The sequence below is a fragment of the Cervus canadensis genome, chromosome 4 (genome assembly GCF_019320065.1).
Source record: "Cervus canadensis isolate Bull #8, Minnesota chromosome 4, ASM1932006v1, whole genome shotgun sequence".
Classification (NCBI taxonomy): Eukaryota; Metazoa; Chordata; class Mammalia; order Artiodactyla; family Cervidae; genus Cervus; species Cervus canadensis.
In genome coordinates, this window is record NC_057389.1 from 74,917,580 (window position 1) to 74,938,423 (window position 20,844).

Below are 20,844 nucleotides of genomic sequence, written 5' to 3' on the forward strand. Positions count from 1 at the left end.
AATAGATACTACTGGCTCTGCGTTCAGAGATCACATTGCAGTGAGAAATTTTTTTAGAATTGCAAACCTTATTCAGTGGAAATCATCTGGTCATCTAATAGAGGAATGAAAAATAAACTATGATATGTATTCAGCAGTTAAAATGAGTGAAATCTATCTTTATCTCAACATCAACATGTAAATGTCTAATGTTTAGTGAAATTATACTTCTGAGGAGACAAATATAGTTTTAGCTGCATGATGAATTTATGGACATTTTTCTTTTTTTATATTAGTGTCAATGTTCTCAATGTTTGAAGTCTTTCACAATATTTTTTAAAGGAAAAATTAACCTCAATTTAATGTTCAGAATATTACCCCTCTACACAGGATAGGTATTTGACTTTGGAACTAAAATGTAATCTCTTGAGCAAGGTCTGTCCATATGATTGGCCTTCTTCATATCACTAAATAAGTGTCATGCCTGTCATAGTTTCTTTTTTTACTGATTCAATAAACATTCATCAAATTGTTGGTATAAAGATGCCACATTGATAGTGCATGATCAGCATAGTTGTACTTATGTGTATAAATAAGCATTCACCAATTTAATAACATTTTGCCTTGAAAAATAGCTTCAGTGAATCTCATTTTGTGTTTACTTTTCTGCTCAGTTTTTTTTTTTTTTCTGCTCAGTTTTTAAAGATCTTAAATCACTAGTGCTTTGTTTAAAAATCTGTGGCTGTTAGTTTGTATATAGTATATAGTTGTTTTTTTTTTTTTTAGGGGAATGACAAAGAAGTTTATTTACAGAGATCAAAACAAAAGAGAGGGAGTTGGTTCTCACAAATAAATGATCAAGTGTCTGCTGCTGTTCCCAAACCCTGCCTCCTTCTCACTTGTAATCAAATCATATGTATGTCTCATTATGTATCAGTCACACAGAGTAACAATTGCTAAAATGAAGCTGTAATCAGAATTACTGAGTACTTCAGTAAAGAGAATTTAATTTTGCTTCTGTAGGTGAAGGAATACTTTTTGAATAGGACATTATTGGCCCTCAAAATTGGGGATGGTTTTAACAAGAAAGATTTCTTTTCCTTCTGTTGTCATCGATGACGCCACGAGCACTAAAGCAGAGAACAGATGACCCATTTCCTTTATGGTTTTCATCAGGCCCTATCGTTTCTTCCCACCCTGCACCCCCAAGATTCTGCTATAAGTTAAAACTGACTTTGCTTAAAGCCCAGTCAAGAGTAACAATATAAAGATGGATGTCTGCTCCACTGGGATCATGCTCTGGGCTGTGCAAGTCAGAGCGAAGGAAAATTAGTCAGTATTTACGTGTGTTGAGTTCAGATTAACTTGTGAGTGACTACTTTTAGCTAACTTTTAAATTTCTTGAAGCCATGAATGACTCAGTATGTGTGCATATGTGTGTGTTTGTGGTGCTTAGAGGTGGCCGTGAGTGGTCGAGCCCTGAATCGTGATGACAACTTACGCCGATGTGTTCAGGCCTGGCCCTACCCCCCAACCAACTTGCTTCCCCCACCCTTATCCCCACACTTGTGCACTGAGGCAGAAAAGGAGATCTGCCAGTTAGGTAGATTGTCATTCTCTCCTAGGCTTTTTTTCTTCTCATATCTCTGTGAAGGGTGGAATCATACCACTTTCCAGGGCCTGGCTCAATAATTCTGTCATTTCCACTGGAAAACCCTTAAAGGACAGCTACTCAACAAGAGAGACTTTTGACTTTCTTTTAAAAAATTACTCGTGATATTCAAACTTGGGAGAGCTTCCCAATTCATACACCTATTATTACCAGTGCAGCAGGCAAGAATGTGGTTTCTTATTTAAATATACTTTAAAAAACTATTGAATAGTAATAATCCAGATAGTCTAAGTTAATTTTATATCCTATGAATTAAAGCATACTTCCCCAAATTAACAATCATGATGATTTGGTTTTATTTTATGAAAACATAAGAAAAAAATGTAAAAACTAAGAAGGAAATGGTTCTAATTCAAACAACTTTCCAATGAAGCACAATATAATAATAACAGTATAATTAACACATTTTTTTTCACTAACAAATTATTATACTTCATTTTGTTGTAGAAATCTCAGCCTATGATAAAAATTTCGTAGCATATACTCATGATTACTCCTCTGCACAAGATGAATTTTTTTTCATGAAAGAGCAAATTTAATTTTGGCTCAGGGCGATAGGACTTGTTAATCATTCACTGTCAGCAAATTCAGATACAATTTTTGGAAAATGATGATGGTGTTCCGAAAGCTGCCTGGCAATCAGAAACCATCCCAGCATTTTCAGAATAAACATATCAATATCTGACAGTGCAGGCTCTTAGGACTCTCTCTGGCTTTGGTTTTAGAAAATTCTGTTAAAGCGAGAAGTAGCCTTAGTCCTCATCTCCCGTGCATTCTAGGTGAATGCATTCACAGCAATAGCCTATGTGCCTTTATATGGGGAAGAAACAAGAGCGTGAGCTCTTCCTGGTTTGAAAAGCAAGGAGCTAGAGACCAGCATTTCCCTTTCCCAGATCATCTGCCCCTACCCAGGCAAAACTATTAAAGTATTTCTGCATTGAGAATTGGCAAATATTTTCTCTTTATAAAGGACCTGGCAGTGAATATATAGACTTTATAGGCCATTTTGTCTGGGTCACAACTATCCAAAGATGTGTGCTTTTGTAGTGCCAAAGCAGTTACTGACGGTATGTAAATGAATTGGCAGGGCTATGTTCCAATAAAGCTATTTACAACAGCAGAATGTTGGCTGGTCAAAGTTTGCTGACCTCTACTCTAGACAAATGGCTTATCTTTTAGGTCCTCTCTCAAGTTAGCTCTGTAAATGATTTCCTTTAAAAAAAAAAAAAAGAAAAAAATGAAGAATTCTTTACTACTCACATTTTACCCTCCTTTTCCTACATTAGATTTCCAGCTAACATGATAGCATCAAGGTGGGAAGTATTGCTCACTCTGGCAAGCAGTAGTCCCATGTTCTTTCTAGATGTGAACATGAGTTCAATTTGAAAAATAACAGTGAGATAACGCGAGCTCTCAGCAGGGGCTGCCAGGGAAAGTAAATGTTTGGTTCAAGAAGGAACTGGGAGTAATCCTGAGAATACTATTTTGATAGTTACTACTTTATGAACAACTCTATTAGGCATTGTATGAATATAACCTTATTTAATTTCAGAATTGCTCTTTCAAGTGAATATTTGGAGACCTCATTTATATGAGGAAAAGAGGACTTAATGATTCTGAAGACTTGATTTTAATAAACCAGAGGGAGGTGATGAACTTAGGCTGTGTGTACCTGAATTATAACAAATATGAAGTGAAGAGGAGAAAACTTTGCTATTTAAAATCTGACAGTGTCTGAGACCATGACAATAATTTATCTTACAGAGTCTATCATCCTAGCAAACAGCTGGGGCAAGATTTGTAAGCACTCTAAATTCAGAGGAAGAATCAAGCTCTATTAGTGACGAGACAGTTTACATAACAATTTTGGATAGTCCATGGGTTAGGATAACCAAGTGTCCCAGTTTGCCTATGGCTAAAGAGTTTCTTGGAATCCGGGACTTTCAGTGGTAAAATCTGGGAAGTTCCTAGCAAACCACAAAGGTTGTTATGGGTATACAGGTGTTTGGGACTTACTAGAAGCTCATGAGCAGTGCTGTGCTAAAGCTGGTTCACAAGCATTCTTGAGAGCTGATTGTTAAATTTTCAGGAACTTTGTAAGCCATTTTTAAAACAACTATCATTCAAAATTAAATTATAGAAGTTATAACTAACTCAAAAGTTACTGCTTTCTGATTTTAGGGTGGTTTTCTCTCTTCTATTGTGAAGTTATTTATATTCATTGCATCAATCTATTTGATAGTTCTTGTTGTTCAGTCACTAAGTCATGTCCGACTCTTTGCAACCCTATGGACGGCAGCATGCCAGGCTTCCTTATCTTTCACCGTCTCCTGGAGCTTGCTCAAACTCATGTCCATTGAGTTGGTGATGTCATTCAGCCTGCTCAAACTCATATGCATTGAGTTGATGATGCCATACAACCATCTCGTCCTCTACCCCTTCTCCTCCTGCCTTCAATCTTTCCACGTCTTCTCCAGTGATTCAGCTGTTTACGTCAGATGGCCAAAGTACTGGAGCTTCAGCTTCAGCATCAGTCCTTCCAATTAATATTCAGGGTTGATTCCCTTCAGGATTGACTGGTTTGATCTCCTTGCAGTCCAAGGGACTCTCAAGAGTCTTCTCCAACACCACAGTTCAAAAACATCAATTTTTCGATGCTCAGCTTTCTTTATATTCCAACTGTCACATCTGTACATGACAACTGGAAAAACCATAGCTTTGACTTGATGGACATTTATTGGCAAAGTAAAGTCTCTGCTTTTTAATATGCTGTCTAGGTTTGTCATAGTATTTCTTCTAAGAAGCAAGTGTCTTTTAATTTCATGGCTGCAGTCACCATCTATATGATTTTGGAGCCCAAGAAAATAAAGTCTGTCTCTGTTTCCAGTTTCCCCATCTATTTGCCATGAAGTGATGGGACCGGATGCATGATCTTAGTGTTTTGGGTGTTGAGTTTTAGGCCAGCTTTTTCACTGTCCTCTTTGCTTTTTGCTACTCCGGTGGTGTCATCTGCATATCTGAGGTTATCGATATTTCTCCCAGAAATCTTGATTCCAGCTTGTGCTTCATCCAGCCTGGCATTTGCCATGAGGTACTCTGCATATAGGTTAAGTATATATTACATAAGCAGGGTAAGAATATATAGCCTTGACATACTCCTTTCCCAATTTGAAACCAATGTATTGTTACATGTCCAGTTTTAACTGTTGCTTCCTGACCTGTATATAGGTTTCTCAGGAGGCGGGTAAGGTGGTCTGGTATTCCCATCTGTTTCAGAATTTTCCACAGTTTATTGTGATCCACACAGTCAAAGGGTTTAGTGTAGTCAATGAAGCAGAAGTAGATATTTTTCTGGAACGCTCTTGCTTTTTCAGTGACCCAACAGATGTTGGCAATTTGATCTCTGGTTCCTCTGCCTTTTCTAAATTCAGCTTGTACATTTGGATGTTCTCAGTTCATATACGGGTTAGGCCTAGCTTGGAGGATTTGAATGTTATTTTGCTAGCATGTGAAATGAGTTCTATTGTGCAGCAGTTTGAAAATTCTTTGGCATTTCCCTTCTTTGGGATTAGATGAAAACACCTTTTCCAGTCCTATGGCCACTGCTGAGTTTTCCAAATTTGCTGGCATATCGAGTGCAGCACTTTTACAGCATCATCTTTTAGGATTTGAAATAGCTCAGCTGGAACTCCATCACCTCCACTCGCTTTGTTCTTGGTGATGCTTCCTAAAGCCCACTTGATTTCACACTTCAGGATTATCATCATTATCACACTTCATGATGGTGACACACACCATCATGATTATCTGGGTCATGAAGATCTTTTTTATATAGTTCTTCTAGGTATTCTTGTCACCTCTTCTTAATATCTTCTGCCTCTGTTAAGCCCATACTGTTTCTGTCCTTTATTGTGCCCATCTTTGCATGAAATGTTCCCTTGGTATCTCTAATTCTCTTGAAGAGATCTCTAGTCTTTCCTATTTTATTGTTTTCCTCTATTCCTTTGCATTTTCACTTAGGAAGAAATACTGCAAAATTGTGGGTAACTGTATCTTTTCCGAACCAACTGTGATTCGGTGACATCATGCTAGACGCTTGAAATAGGAAGAAAGGTGCTTTTTTTTTTTCTCTTGAAAATGACAGGGACAATGTTAATAATGCAGATTAAACTTCCTAGTGCATGGTGTCTATAAGTGTTACATTATGTATTGTTGCTGTTCAGTCTCTAGGTCATATCCAGCTCTTTGAGACCCCCATGGACTGCAGCATGCCAGTCTCCGCTATCCTTCACTGTCTCCCAGATTTTGCTTAGATTCATGTCCATTGAGTCGATGATGCTCTCTATCATTCTCTGCCACTCCCTTCTCCTTTTGCCTTCAATCTTTCCCAGCATCAAGGTCTTTTTTCAATGAGTCTGCTCTTCGCATCAGGTGGCTAAAGTATTGAAGCTTCAGCTTCAGCCTCAGTCCCCTTCCAAAGATTATTCAGGGTTGATATTTTTTGAAATTGGCTGGTTTGACCTCCTTGCAGTCCAAAGGACTCTCAAGAGTCTTCTCCAGCCCCATAATTCGAAAGTGTCTATTCTTCAGCACTCAACCTTCTTAAGGGTGAGCTCTCACATCTGTACATGACTCTAGGAAAAACCGTAGCTTGACTGTATGGACCTTTATCGGCAAAGTGATGTCTCTTCTTTTTAATAATACTGTCTATGTTTGTCATAGTTTTTCTTATAGCACACACAAAAAAGAGGAAATGTTATTCAGTATTAGAGAACTCTTCAGCAAACAGTAGCTTACATCATTGACAAATGAGTGAAGTTCCAATGTGTGTATTATTTCACTTTCATTTTACTCATTAAAGAAAAATATCAACCAACATTCATGTTGCAACTACACTGGTTCATCAGTTGAAGCTATAAATTGGCAACAATTTTAAGAGGTTGGGAAAAATCAACTAAAATATTATGAGAATTAATTGGCTATATGGATATTACAATAATGAATATATTTTATTATTGTAGATTGTGTGCTTCATATCCTTTACATTAGTACACTTTTGTGATGTATCTCTATAAATCTATATCTGTAGATCTATAGCTATGTACCTTTCCCCCCAGAGAGCTAGTCATTAACTATTTACTCATATATTACTACTCATAAATTCAGAAATGTATAGTAGCAGCAAGAAACACCAAGACTCCAATAGCTGGTGAGTTTGAGCTTGTACTATCTGCTTTATTCAAAATGTGTGTAGCTGTGTCTGGCATTACACTTGTCTGAGAAGAAAGGGTCTTGCAGAGAAAGTCCTGATAGTAAATAACATAAGAGACAGCATTCTTTGTGATATTCATGTTCCTCTTTCTCCCCAGATACATAATTATATTCTGAGATGGTACTTAACTGACTGAAAGTCTTCTGTGATTTTATCCATTTATGCCACAGTATAGGCCACTTAGAATGTAATTTCTATGAAAAGAGAGATCAAAATTATTTTTTTCCTTGAAAAATTCACAAGACACATAGATTCTCAGCAGCTATGCATTGGGTGCAGGAATACAAAATTGAATGAGTAAATAAATTCAATTTCATTATCCCTTCTTAATGCTACAGCCAATGATGTCTCATTTCCTAAGACTTATTTAAGAGGACAGGGGTACCAATAATATTACCATTATTATTTTCCTCTCAAATTAAAGCTAGGCTCCCTCCCTACCTGTAAGGACAGAGCCAGGAGCTTGGTCTGGGATTGGAAGTGTCCTGCTCTGAGAATGACATTTCTTTGCACTTTTGTATTTACAGTTAAAATCTTTGCATTTTTCTCCAGAGAGCAACACATTTTATTACCCTAATATATCCATCAAGAGGTTTTTATAAACTACATTAACTTTTTCTCTGTAAATCTTTGAATAAGACTCATGTTCTAATTAAATATGCTTTGCTTGTCCTATGAGAACTTATGCAAATATACTTGACACATACTCCAATGTTTCATGTAACTCAATTTGAGACGTTTTACACAACTAATATTAAAATCCTCTCTGAATAATTTGTGCAAATAATAGAATATTATTCTGAAAAATCTTACATTTAAGTTAAAAACATAAGCCAATAGATAGTGCTTCTTCTATTACTATTAAAGATCAAAACATTAATAAAAATACAAAATATTTTAGTGAAATGTCTATGTCTTAGGGTGTTTAAGGACCCAAGTGTGAATTATATTTTGTTTTAATTTATTCAAAGAAATTAATTATAATATCCTGAGGGGGTCAGTTAGTTATCTATTAAAATAACATTTTAAATTCCTTGAATGCTTTATATTATTATTTACTTAATTGCTTAAAAATTTAAACAACTAAAGAAAGAGTATGATACAAAGTTACTGTGACAATATATTCCAGAGCCAGTTACTGACATTTTTGATGATAAAATTAAGCAATATAGCTGTAATACTCTTAGGCTTTGTTAGTTTGGTAATCGTGATTTTCTAAGTAATTTTTGGAAGCAAGTTGTGCCAAGAATAGTAGAATCATCACAAACACAAGTGGCCTATATTATTTCTTGGCAGAAATTGTCTTTTTCTCCTTTAACTTGCTGGTGTGAGGTTGTAAGCAACTATGTCTTTTAGGGCATCTCCATGCTACCCAGCAGAATTCCCCTTTAAACATGTTTTAGAGGACTGTTAATTTTTGTGTGTGTTTTTAAGGCACAAGAATTAATAATGTCTCAGAATCACAGGAGCTACTGAAGCTCAAAACATAAACCTGTACTCAGCTCACTGATGAGTCCATATGTATGAATTTTAAATTTCATTAAAACTGGATAAGCGTGTTTTAAAGTGTTAGTTGCTCAGTCATGTCTGACTCTTTGTGACCTCATGGAGACCGTAGCTGCCAGGCTCCTCTGTCCATGGGGATTCTCCAGGCAAGAATACTGGAGTGGGTTGCCATGCCCTCCTCCAGGGGATCTTCCCCATCCAGGGATCAAACCCAGGTCTCCCTCATTGCAGACGGATTCTTTAACTTCTCAGCCACCAGAGAAGCTCTTTTCATAATTCACCTGACATTTTTTTGACTGAAAGTTGCCTGTAATCATTCGCCCCATAGGATGAGTGAGAAATACCATCCACTCTCAAATAAATTACCCAGAAAATACTGAAAACACTGTGAACCAATGATCTGTTAGTTTAGAGCAATTTCAACAAATGACATAAATTTTCAGCTAGAAACAAATTGGTTATGAAAGTTACATGTAAGTTGAAAGCTCTTTTGAAAAATATTGCAAAACAAAAGTCCTCTCCATTTCTTTCTAAATGCCCAGTCCTAGAGCTTCCCTGGTGACTCAGTCAGTGAAGAATCCACCTGTAGTGCAGTAGACCCAGGTTTGATCCCTGGTTTGGGAAGATCCCCTGGAGAAGGAAATGGCAACCCACTCCAGTATTCTTGCCTGGAGAGTCCCATGGACAGACGAGCCTGGCAGGCTACAGTCCATGGGGTCAGAAAGAGTCAGACATGATGTAGTGACTAAACCACCCCTTCCTAATGAGACCTCAGAGGCAGGATATCTATATAATGACTTCTGTAAATTATAAATAAATCTCTATTTCCAGAACTATTTGTTGAATCACTGAAAGAGATGTGTAGAATCTGGAGAGTCCACGTACTTTTATTTATTTTAAAATTAATAGACTTTACTTTTTAGAGTAGTTTCAGAGTTTAGAGTTATGTATTTACACACTGGTTATACTTTATAGAAAACCAAGTTTTTTGTTGTTTTTTGTTATTTTTTCCCCTTTGAAACTGCAACACTGAGAACTGCTAAAATGATTTCTGAAGATTTTTTATTTGTAGCATCTGCTGTTATTTTCCCTAAAATTAGTTGATATTTCCAGGACCCTTTTTTTCTGTTTGCCATCATCACCATCCAGTCACCACTGGAAACTCAGAAAAAGCTGATAATTTGCAGGAAATGTCACAAAAGAAAATCACAGCACCTTTGAAGCTGCCCTAAACCACTTAAATAAAATTCACACTTTCTGATTCTAAAATGTTTTGCCAGGAGCATTGCCAAAGCCAGAACACAGTGAAATCTGTATAAATTTAATGTGATGTTTATAAATGTAATGTGATGTTTCTTAGCAGTTGATGAGCAGAGAAATATTTGCAATCAACTTTTAAAAATGCATATATTTCTATACTTACAAGATTCCCCTGAGGAACACATAAATGAAATATTTAATTATTTACTTAATTATGTATTTGTGTTTATGTGGGAGAGAAAAAGACAGAAATAGTATTTGTATTATCTATAAATAATCTTAATGATTGGCTTTTCATACAATATTTTCAATAACAGAATCAAGACTAAGTTTTTACAATAAAATTCTCTTTTGGAAAGTATATTACTATTTTTTCTAACTAGTTAACAATATTGCAAAATTTAAGTAATGCTTGATTTCCAAAAATTTATGCAAAATTCAAAGCAAATTGCTGTCAAATTTTATTAATATATTATAAAATTAATCAACCTCAAGGAAGAAATGATTATTGCTTCTTAGCTCCAGACTTATGCAACCCTCTTCTTCACTGTGACTCTTTCATCTCTAGATTCAACTCTATCTAGGCCTTCCGCATCTTTGTCCATTCTTACACTCCCCTGCTTCTACTCATTTGAGACTCCTTCATCTTTGTCATAAGAAACATTTTCGTCAACATAAAGAAAAATGTACAACATAAAAGTTTTTGAGTTAAGTTTATTCCGTAATCTTATGAGGCCCAGGAAATAGCTTCTCAGTAAATTTGAGAAAACTGCTTCAAGGAACTCAGGGAGTGATATGTGTGTGTGTGAGTGTATTTTTTTTTAATACATGTTAAAAACATATATTTTATTAAAAGATTACTACTAAGCCCAAAGAATAGATATCTCAAGTTAATGATTACGATGCTTTTCTATATATTAGAAGATACAAGAATTTGGAGTCAAATTCTTCCTTAGATATGCATTTCAACTACCTTGGGGTCTGTATATCCAAAGCACAAAAAGTTTAATCCCATTGTTCATCTTAAATTTACCTCGGATTGCACTGGTGGTAGAGATGGGAGACAGCAGTAGGTTGTGATTTACCTGTTTATATAATGAAATGATGAGTGACACTCTTTGTTATTTTGTTTACAGCTGCCCCTCTTTTGATCTTAAATTTGACTGAGGTTTAGGAGACATTTCATCACCAATTTTCCTATGGCATTAGGCAGGTTTATTCCTAAATCAGGGGAGATCAGGTCATCCATGTGCTGTATTTGGATTAAGCCCTGTTAATAACCTAAAAATTCTCTAAATCCTAGCTTACTAGTCTTTTATGATCCAGAAAATGTCTGTTTATGCTTCTTCCCATGTATAGAGTCATACTATTGCAATTTTATATAGAGCTATTTGTTGTTGTTCAGTCACTAAGTTGTGTCTGACTCTTTGCGACCCCCATGGCCTGCATCTTGCCAGGCTTCACTGTGCTTGAGTACCTTCCAAAGTTTGCTCAAACTCATGTCCTTTGAGTTGGTGATGCTATCTAACCATCTCATCCTCTACTGCCCCTTTCTCTTTTTACCTTCCTTCTTTCGCAGCTTTGGGATCTTTTCCAATGAGTCAGCTATCCACATCAGCAGGTAAAGAATCTGACAGCAATGCAGGGGACACCGAGGGAGGAAATGACAGTCCACTCCAGTATTGCCTGAAAAATCCCATGGACAGAGGAGCTTGGCAGGCTACAGTCCGGAAGCTCTCATAGAGTTAGACTATATATGACTATATCTAGAGTCTATATATGTCTACTGTATATATATAGTCTATATATGACTATGCAATCCATATAGAGCTATGTATGTGATCAGTGACTTCAAGATGCTCAGCCATCATTGATTTTGTCCAAGACCTAGTTACACAATAGATAATGCAAGAAACAACAGTTCTGTCTTACAAAATTGACAGGATATAAGGAACATAGCTAGTAGTGTGAATGAGGTCATAACTAGAGATTTAAACCATGAGATTTCAGAACCAAACCAGCTCCTTAGAAGATCAAAAAAATCACCAAGACTAGGAAGTGAATCACTGCAGGCAGACGTGTTTCCATGTGGGTCATTAAATGGGCCATATCAGAATATCCATCTGGTGTAGAGCACACCAATGAGTTTGAATTGTGCTGCTGATGTCTCCTTGAGATGCTGTTAAGGATGTTAAGGGCCATGGGATTTTGTAATACTGCTTTCCTCATCATAAAGACGTTAGAATTCAGTAGGTTAATAGCCTGATTACTATCATTTAAGGCCTGTTGGGTGAATTTTATTAAGACTTTGATGTGGGCAATTACGTCTTCCAGTTCTACAGAAGGCCAAATAAAAAAATAGCTGATAAATGGTAATACAAATGGAATACAGAATTCTTGATCCATCAGGCTTGTACTAAAGGTAAATTTGTTGGAGTCATATCTGAAGTGGCACACTTGTTTCAAACTCAAGGGAATCCTAAGGTGTATATTCCTATCGATAGTGGTGGAAGCCAGGGTGACAAAGCCATTGACTTCCTTTAGGTGTGACCTGGTATATCCCTGGTTGTCTGACCCAGTCTGTTCCATACTGACTGCTTTTTTTTAAGGGAAATGACATGTTGGTGTTTTCATGAAGCATCAGGCTAATCAGAGAATGAGATTGTTGGATGGCATCACTGACTCAGTGGGCATGATTTTTTTTTTAATTAATTAATTTATTTATTTATTTTTTCAGTGGGTTTTGTGATACATTGATATGAATCAGCCATAGATTTACACGTATTCCCCATCCCGATCCCCCCTCCCACCTCCCTCTCCACCTGACTCCTCCGGGTCTTCCCAGTGCACCAGGCCTGAGCACCTGTCTCATGCATCCCACCTGGGCTGGTGATCTGTTTCACTATAGATAATATACATGCTGTTCTTTCAAAACATCCCACCCTCACCTTCTCCCACAGAGTTCAAAAGTCTGTTCTGTATTTCTGTGTCTCTTTTTCTGTTTTGCATATAGGGTTGTCGTTACCATCTTTCTAAATTCCATATATATGTGTTAGTATGCTGTAACGCCAGTCAGGATGGCTGCTATCCAAAAGTCTACAAGCAATAAATGCTGGAGAGGGTGTGGAGAAAAGGGAACCCTCTTATACTGTTGGTGGGAATGCAAACTAGTACAGCCACTATGGAAAACAGTGTGGAGATTTCTTAAAAAACTGGAAATAGAACTGCCATATGACCCAGCAATCCCACTTCTGGGCATACACACTGAGGAAACCAGATCTGAAAGAGACACGTGCACCCCAATGTTCATTGCAGCACTGTTTATAATAGCCAGGACATGGAAGCAACCTAGATGCCCATCAGCAGATGAATGGATAAGGAAGCTGTGGTACATATACACCATGGAATATTACTCAGCCATTAAAAAGAATTCATTTGAACCAGTTCTAATGAGATGGATGAAACTGGAGCCCATTATACAGAGTGAAGTAAGCCAGAAAGATAAAGAACATTACAGTGGGCATGATTTTGAGCAAACTCCAGGAGATGGTGAATGACAGGGAAACCTGGAGTGCTGCATTCCAGTTCAGTTTAGTTCAGTTCAGTCCCTCAGTCTTGTCTGACTCTTTGCGACCCTTTGGACTGCAGCACGCCAGGCTTCCCTGTCCATCACCGACTCCTAGAGCTTGCTCAAATTCATGTCCATTGAGTCGGTGATGTCATCCAACCATTTCATCCTCTGTCATCCCCTTCTCCTCCTGCCGTCAATCTTTCCCAGCATCAGGGTCTTTTCTAAGGAGTCAGTTCTTCACATCAGGTGGCCAAAGTATTGGAGTTTCAGCTTCAAAATCAGTCCTTCCAATGAATATTCAGAACTGATTTCCTTTAGGATTGACTTGTTTTATCTCCTTGCAGTCCAGGGGACTCTCAAGAGTCTTCTCCAACACCACAGTTCAAAAGCATCAATTCTTTGGCACTCAGCTTTCTTTATAGTCCAACTCTCACATCCATACATGACTACTGGAAAAACCATAGCCTTGACTAGAGGGACCTTTGTTGGCAAGGTAATGTCTCTGCTTTTTAATATGCTGTCTAGGTTGGCCATAGCTTTACTTCCAAGGAGCAAGTGCCTTTTAATTTCATGGCTGCGGTCAGCATCTGCAGTGATTTTGGAGCCCCCCCCAAAATAAAGTCAGCCACTGTTTCCACTGTTTCCCCATCTATTCACCTTGAAGTGATGGGCCCAGATGCCATGATCTTAGTTTTTTGAATGTTGAGCTTTAAGCCAGCTTTTTCATTCTCCTCTTTCACTTTCAAGAGGCTCTTTAGTTCTTCTTCGCTTCCTGCCATAAGTGAAGTGAAGTAAAAGTTGGTTTGAAAAAAACTACAGCTTCTTTCTTCTAGTGTAAATTTTCTAAGGGTCATCCAAACAGCCTGGGAGAGGAACAATCTACAAAGATAAGCCAGAAAGTAAAGCATTAGATCTGGTAGACAGAACTACAATTACTCTTAATCCTGTTAATTCCATTTCCCATACAGTATAGGCCTAAATAAGGAGTCTTCTAATACCACCTTAACTTAAGTGAGAAGCAAAGAGGCTTATCTAGTCTATGACTATTAATTTTTAGATATTACATCATTAACATTTTCACAAAATCAAATTTCCTCTTGAAACAAGTCATCACACTCTTTTTAGATCTTTTTTCAAGGGTTTCTGTATTTGTCTCATATTTTCATTTCTTCTACACCATGAACTGTAGCCCACCCAGGATCCTCTTTCTACGGGATTTCCCAGGCATGAATACTGGAGTGGTTTTCCATTTCCTTCTCCAGGGGATCTTCTCACCCAACTCAGGGATTGAACCCATGTCCCCTGCATTGGCAGGTGGGTTATTTAACACTGAGTCACAAGGAAGACCATTTGTTGTCTAATTTTCTCTAAATTGATGCTCTCCACCTAAGATTATTTTGATTTATCCTACTATTTCCTTGGCTAATTCTTCAAACTGTGCTCTTGCTTGCCTGCTATTATGCACTTTAAGAATATCTGTTCTATCAACACTTTGTCTTATCTCTTCATTAATTCTTCCTTCTATGATATAGTGATTCTCAGAACTTTGCTATCCTAAAAATTTAATCACAGGTGTAAATGACAGGAAGACCAGAACCAGAAAAGAAAGGATTTCATTAGGTTGATGTTTGTTTGTATTATATGGCTGGATATATATTCTACGTGTCACCAATTAACCTTCTGACCTAAAATCTTATATATATATACATATGAATATATTTTGTAGATTTGGGAATATTTTCATTAATCAAATTTATCTGTTTGGCTTCTTTTTTTTTTTGATAAAAGCATGTAGATGTAAAATTTGAAGGAACAAAATATTTAAGCTTTACAAGCTCCATTGAGTTGTTCTCTGCTATACCATAAGGACAGATGCCACCAAAATCTTTCCTTTACAAACTGTATCAGAAGAAAGGATTTAAATTGAGAAAAAGATAAATCTGTTTCTGAATATGACTCTGTCAATTAACTGTAATATATTGTCCTTTTATATCCACTAATTCCTATGTAATATAGAAATATATAGATCTAATGCAGGGACCTTCATCAGGGCTGTTTTTCATTTGACAACCCTCTTTTAATTTACTTATTTGGGATATCTGTTTTGAGTTGTGCTGTGTTTGGTACATTAGTATTTTTTAGATTTCATAATGATACAGGCAAAGAAAATAAAATGACAATTCTTTTTTATTGTAGAGGCTTCAAATAAAAATTTGAAAACAATTTCTGTGTTGCTTGTAGGTGTAAACTTAAATTTGGAAAACTATCCAAGGACACTAATTATATCATTATCTTTCATAAATTTTCTTTTGCTTTTAATCTTTCAAGTCAAATATTGGACCAATTTTTAAAAAGGATTCCATTTTTTTCTAGTTGAATTTTGATAGGTCTTTGCTTAGTAGCAAGTTCATAAGGCTTTGTGTGTATGTGTATATGTGTGTGTGTGTATGTGTGTGTATGTGGTGGGGAAGCTATTTAACAAGCTCTGGGGTCAGTGCTATGCTTGTAATTTTGAATTCACAGATTATGGCACAGATACTGTCTTTAATAGAAAAGATGTTCTGGATAGAGTTCAATAATACACCAAACACTTCAGAAAAAAGATATCCTCTGTCTTTGCTGTAAATTTAACAGTTTATCAAAGTATTAGAGTTGCTTCAAAAGGGGAATTGATTTTATCTTTAAAATGGCATAAGGGAAATGATTGATGCTAGTATATATAGAGCTGAGTTCCATGAGCAAAGGGAAATCTGTACTATAAAATCCTTATAGTGGAGACATCACCTGTAAAGATAATTGAGTGTGTGGAGTGAATTCAAAGGAAGAAAGGAAAAGACAAATAGGGTATGGGCACATGAGATAAAGAGTTGAGATTGATATATGTGTGAGAAACAGGAGCAAATATTATGAGATTGAAGGTTTTAACATATAAAGACGGAGTTAGAAGCCCCAATTTTAGGAAAAGTTATTTAACACATGTTTCTGAGTATGTTTTTTTTTTAATCTGTAAAATAGAAGTAATAGGTTTGCTGTGATGATTTATAAAAATAAGGATTTTGCATCATCTTCTTTGTGGGTTTATGGAAAGTGCAATTGAGAAGAGTGGCCCAAAATCATTTTGGGCACAGTAGTGGGGGTTGAAGTTTTGGAGCAGCTCCCTGTGTTGTAAATATTTATATTTCACGTTTTTAGATACTTCACAGTTCTTCATCAACTGTCATTAAATTTGTGTGTGTTTTCCATAGATAGCATGAGCCATCTCTAATTTTGTTTCTTCTTACTTGAATCCAATTATCCTTTCCTCTTATCCTTTGATTGAAGGCTCACTACATCATAAGCAGGTGAGAGTATTAAGAGAATTTCATAAAAAGCTTCCTTTTATCTTTTCTCTAAACTTTTACAAAAACACTGTTTTGGGCCAGATGGAAAATCAATGAGAAAGTCAACAAGTGAGCGAAGCAAATGTGAGACAACAGTTATCTTGGTCTGAGATAACTTGTACTGTTTCTAGGGAAATAAGAAAATAATATGCAAAAAAAATAGAAAGTGAAGGAATAAATTTTTGTAGATTATGTTAATGAAAATAATATTTTTAGGAAGTCAGATTTTTATTGAGGTCTTGTGAATTTCATTTTTGGTTTAAATTTTAACTATATGTTGTTCCATTTAACATGTAGTCTTTATCACTTATATTCTTAAGCTATGTGTTAAAGAAAATAGTACAAAAGTTATAAATTCTAATTTCTTCAATATTATTAATTTATGAAACCCAGATTAAGCATAATAATTTTTCTTTATTGGTAATAAAATACTTTCCTTTAAAATGAGATATCAATTGAGAAAGTAGATATTTACCATTTGTCATCATAGAAGGATATAGGGTATGGCTAAGAAAGCAGTAGTAGAGAATATTGATAACTCGTTTCCATAACTTTTGCAAAAAAGATTATCCAAGTCTGTAATATTGATGTACACTTTTAAACTCTGCTCTCTGATCCACTCATTATGAAAATGATGTTATATGTTATTGTTATGAATTGAATATGTCTTTGATTGTCTACCAGTAAGAAGATATTTATACTATAATTATAGGATTATTCTCCCTCTAAAATTTACTTACTAATCTTAGAATACTTTTAATCACTTTTTCTATCAATCTTGAAAATGGAACTGAATTTTAATTTATTTTTTTAATTGAAGAAGAATTGCTTTACAATATTGATTTCACTTCTGCCATACATCAACATGACTTAGTACCTCCCTCCCACCTCCCGCTCTTTCCTGCCCCCTTAGATTGTTACGGAGCCCCAGTGTGATTTTCCTGAGTCATACCGCAAATTTCTATTGGCTGTCTATTTTATACATGGCAGTATATCTGCATCTACGCTACTTTCTCCATTCATCTCACTCTATCCTTCCCTTAATCTCACCCATGTCCGCAAGTCTGTTCTCTATGTTTGTGTCTCCACTGATGCCCTGCAGACAGGTTCATCAGTACCATCTTTCTAAATTCCATACATATGCATTAATACACAATATTGGTTTTTCTCTGACTTACTTCACTCTGTATAATAGGCTGTAGGTTCATTCGCCTCATTAGAACTGACTCAAAAGCATTTCGAAAAAGGAGCTGAATTTTGGGGGGGAAAAAGGCTGAAACCATAGTTAAGAATGATGAAGCAAACTCAATTTTCCTCTCCCTTAACTCTCCACTGATGTTTCACTATCTCTCACTCCAGATATAGTCATTTAGATTTTACCTCTTTATTCAGTTTTACTATTTTTCCATTAGAACTTTCAAAATTGAGTCAGGATATTACTCATCACTGTGTAATATCATTAATACTACTCTTTGAAGCAAGTTGATTGGATTGACTTTTAATATAAAAAAAGACTTCTTTCAAAACTCATTTTAGGATAAAGTATAACTAAAATCTACCCTAGGTTAAATCATTTAAGATGCTGCAGCAAATATGGTTTTATAGGACATTTGTTTCTTGGTATAGACTGGCTCAAATGTCATAGATTTGTCTCTGTGATTGAACCAATCATGAAAATGGGTATAAACAATGGATTAAATGAATATTCAAATTGATATTTTTATCTTTCGATGTAATGCTCAAAATCCTTCAAACTAGGCTTCAGCAGTAACTGAACCAAGAAATTCCAGATGTACAAGCTGGGGTTAGAAAAGGCAGAGGAACCAGAAATCAAATTGCCAACATCCAATGGATCATATAAAAAGCAAGGGAATTCCAAGAATACATTTACTTTTGCTTCATAGACTACAGTAGAGCTTTTGACTGTATAGATCATAAGAAGCTAGAAAATTCTTAAGGAGATGGGAATACCAGACCACCTCATCTGCCTCCTCAGAAACCTGTATGCAGGTCAAGAAGCAACAGTTAGAACTGGACATGGAACAATGAACTGGTTTAAAATTGGGAAAGAAGTACATCAAGGCCGTATACTGTCACCCAGCTTATTTAACTATGCAGAGTACATCATGTGAAATGCTGGTCTGGATGAAGCTCAAGTTGGAATCAAGATCACCAGGAGGAATATCAATAACCTCAATATGCAGATGACACCATGCTAATGGCAGAAAATGAAGAGGAAATTAAGAGCCTCTTGATGAAGGTGAAAGAGAAGAATGATAAAGCTAGCTTAAAACTCAGAATTCAGAAAACTAAGATCTTGGCATCTGGTCCTATCACTTTGTGGCAAACAAATGGGGAAAAAATGGAAACTGTGAGAGACTTTATTTTCTTCGGCTCCAAAATCACTGTGGATGGTGACTGCAGTCATGAAATTCAAAGATGCTTACTCCTTGGAAGAAATGCTTTGACAAACTTAGCATATTAAAAAGAAGAGACATCAGTTTGCCAACAAAGATCCATATAGTCAAAGCTATGCTTTTTCCAGTAATCATGTACAGATGTGAGAGTTGGATCATAAAGAAGTCTGAGTACAAAAGAATTGATTCTTTCAAACTTTGATGCAGGAGAAGACTCTTGACAGTCCCTTGGACAGCAAAGAGATCAAACTAGTTAATTCTAAAGGAAATCAACCCTGTATTCATTGGAAGGACCGATGCTGAAGCTGAAGTTCTAACACTTTGGCCCACTTGGTGCAAAGAGCTGACTCACTGGAAAAGACCCCGATGCTGGGAAAGATTGAGGGCAGCAGGAGAAGGGGACTGCAGAGGATGAAATGGCATCATCAACTCAATGGACATTAGTTTGAGGAAACTCCAGGAGACAGTGACAGACAGGGAATCTGGCATGCTGCAGTCTTTAGGGCTGCAAACAGTTGGACACAACTGAGTGACTGAAAAACAAGATGTATTCTTTGGAAAATTATGGAGTAGGCAGAGGGTAAACATGTTCAAGCAGTTCGTTAGAATTACCTTTTAAAGAAGAATGATTAAGTGATTTTAGGATGCAGTTTTGATTTTGGGGCTTCCTTGATGGCTCAGTTGATAAAGAATCTGCCTGCAATGCAGGAGAACCCCTTTCAATTCCTGGGTTAAGATCCGCTGGAGAAGGGACAGGCTACCCACTCCAGTATATTGCACTTCCCTTGTGGCTCAGTTGGTAAAGCATCGGCCTGCAATGTGGGAGACCTGGGTTCGATCCCTGGGCTGGGAAGATCCCCTGGAGAAGGAAAGGCTACCCACTCCAGTGTTCTGGGCTGGAGAATTCCGTGAACTGTATAGTTCATGAGGTCCCAAAGAGTTGGACACGACTGAGTGACTTTCACGTTTCACTTTTGATTTTTGATGTCCACTCCCACCCCCACACTTAACTTCAGCTCAACTCTCAGTAGCTACTGTGGACAGTAAACATATGGGACAATATATTTATACATCAACCCTCTAAATCTTTCTGTTCTTTTTCCTGAGGGCTTTTTCCACCACATTACCGTGCTTGTAAAGGAAGTGGCCCAACAAAACAGAATTGTGAAATATTATTCTACAGTTGAATTGATCATTAGTCGGATGGTAACAAGGAACCTTTTTCAGTAGTATGGGGAAAGAGAGGTAATAACCATTGACTATTTATGGACCATCTTTACCATCTTTCTTGCCATGAACTCCATGAGTAGTAAATTGAGATGATGTTTAAACAGAAGAGTAATTAGTTTATGCAATAGCTCTGATAATTGAAAGATGTAAGGGCAATGGTGATTTTAAAGCCTTGGCTGGCTTTTGTTAACTGCCATCACAGTTTTGAAGACAAATAATACAAGATCAGTGTAGTCAACTCTTTACTCATAGCAAGCTCTAAAAGCCAGAAGGTATCTATGGCAACATTTAAAGATAGTCTCATATCCTGAAGCAAGAGAGAAGATCATGCTAAAAAATTAGGTCCAGAATTTGATTGTAAGAATGGAGCAACTATAAAGTAGATGGAATGCCATAAACTTGAATGCTTCCTATACTAAAGCAGATGCCTTGATAGGGAAATAAATAAAACCCTATAACATTAGCCCAAAGAGAAGATACTTAGTATAAATGAATATTCTGAGGTGGCAGGAGGAGACTGTAGTAAACACATACATCCACTTTCATCATTGCTTTGG

At 36.5% G+C, this 20,844-nt stretch overlaps 1 pseudogene; it reads left to right on the plus strand.

Annotated features, from left to right (window-relative positions):
• Positions 1-20,844, plus strand: part of LOC122440896 — a 115,136-nt pseudogene that overhangs the window by 60,444 nt on the left and 33,848 nt on the right.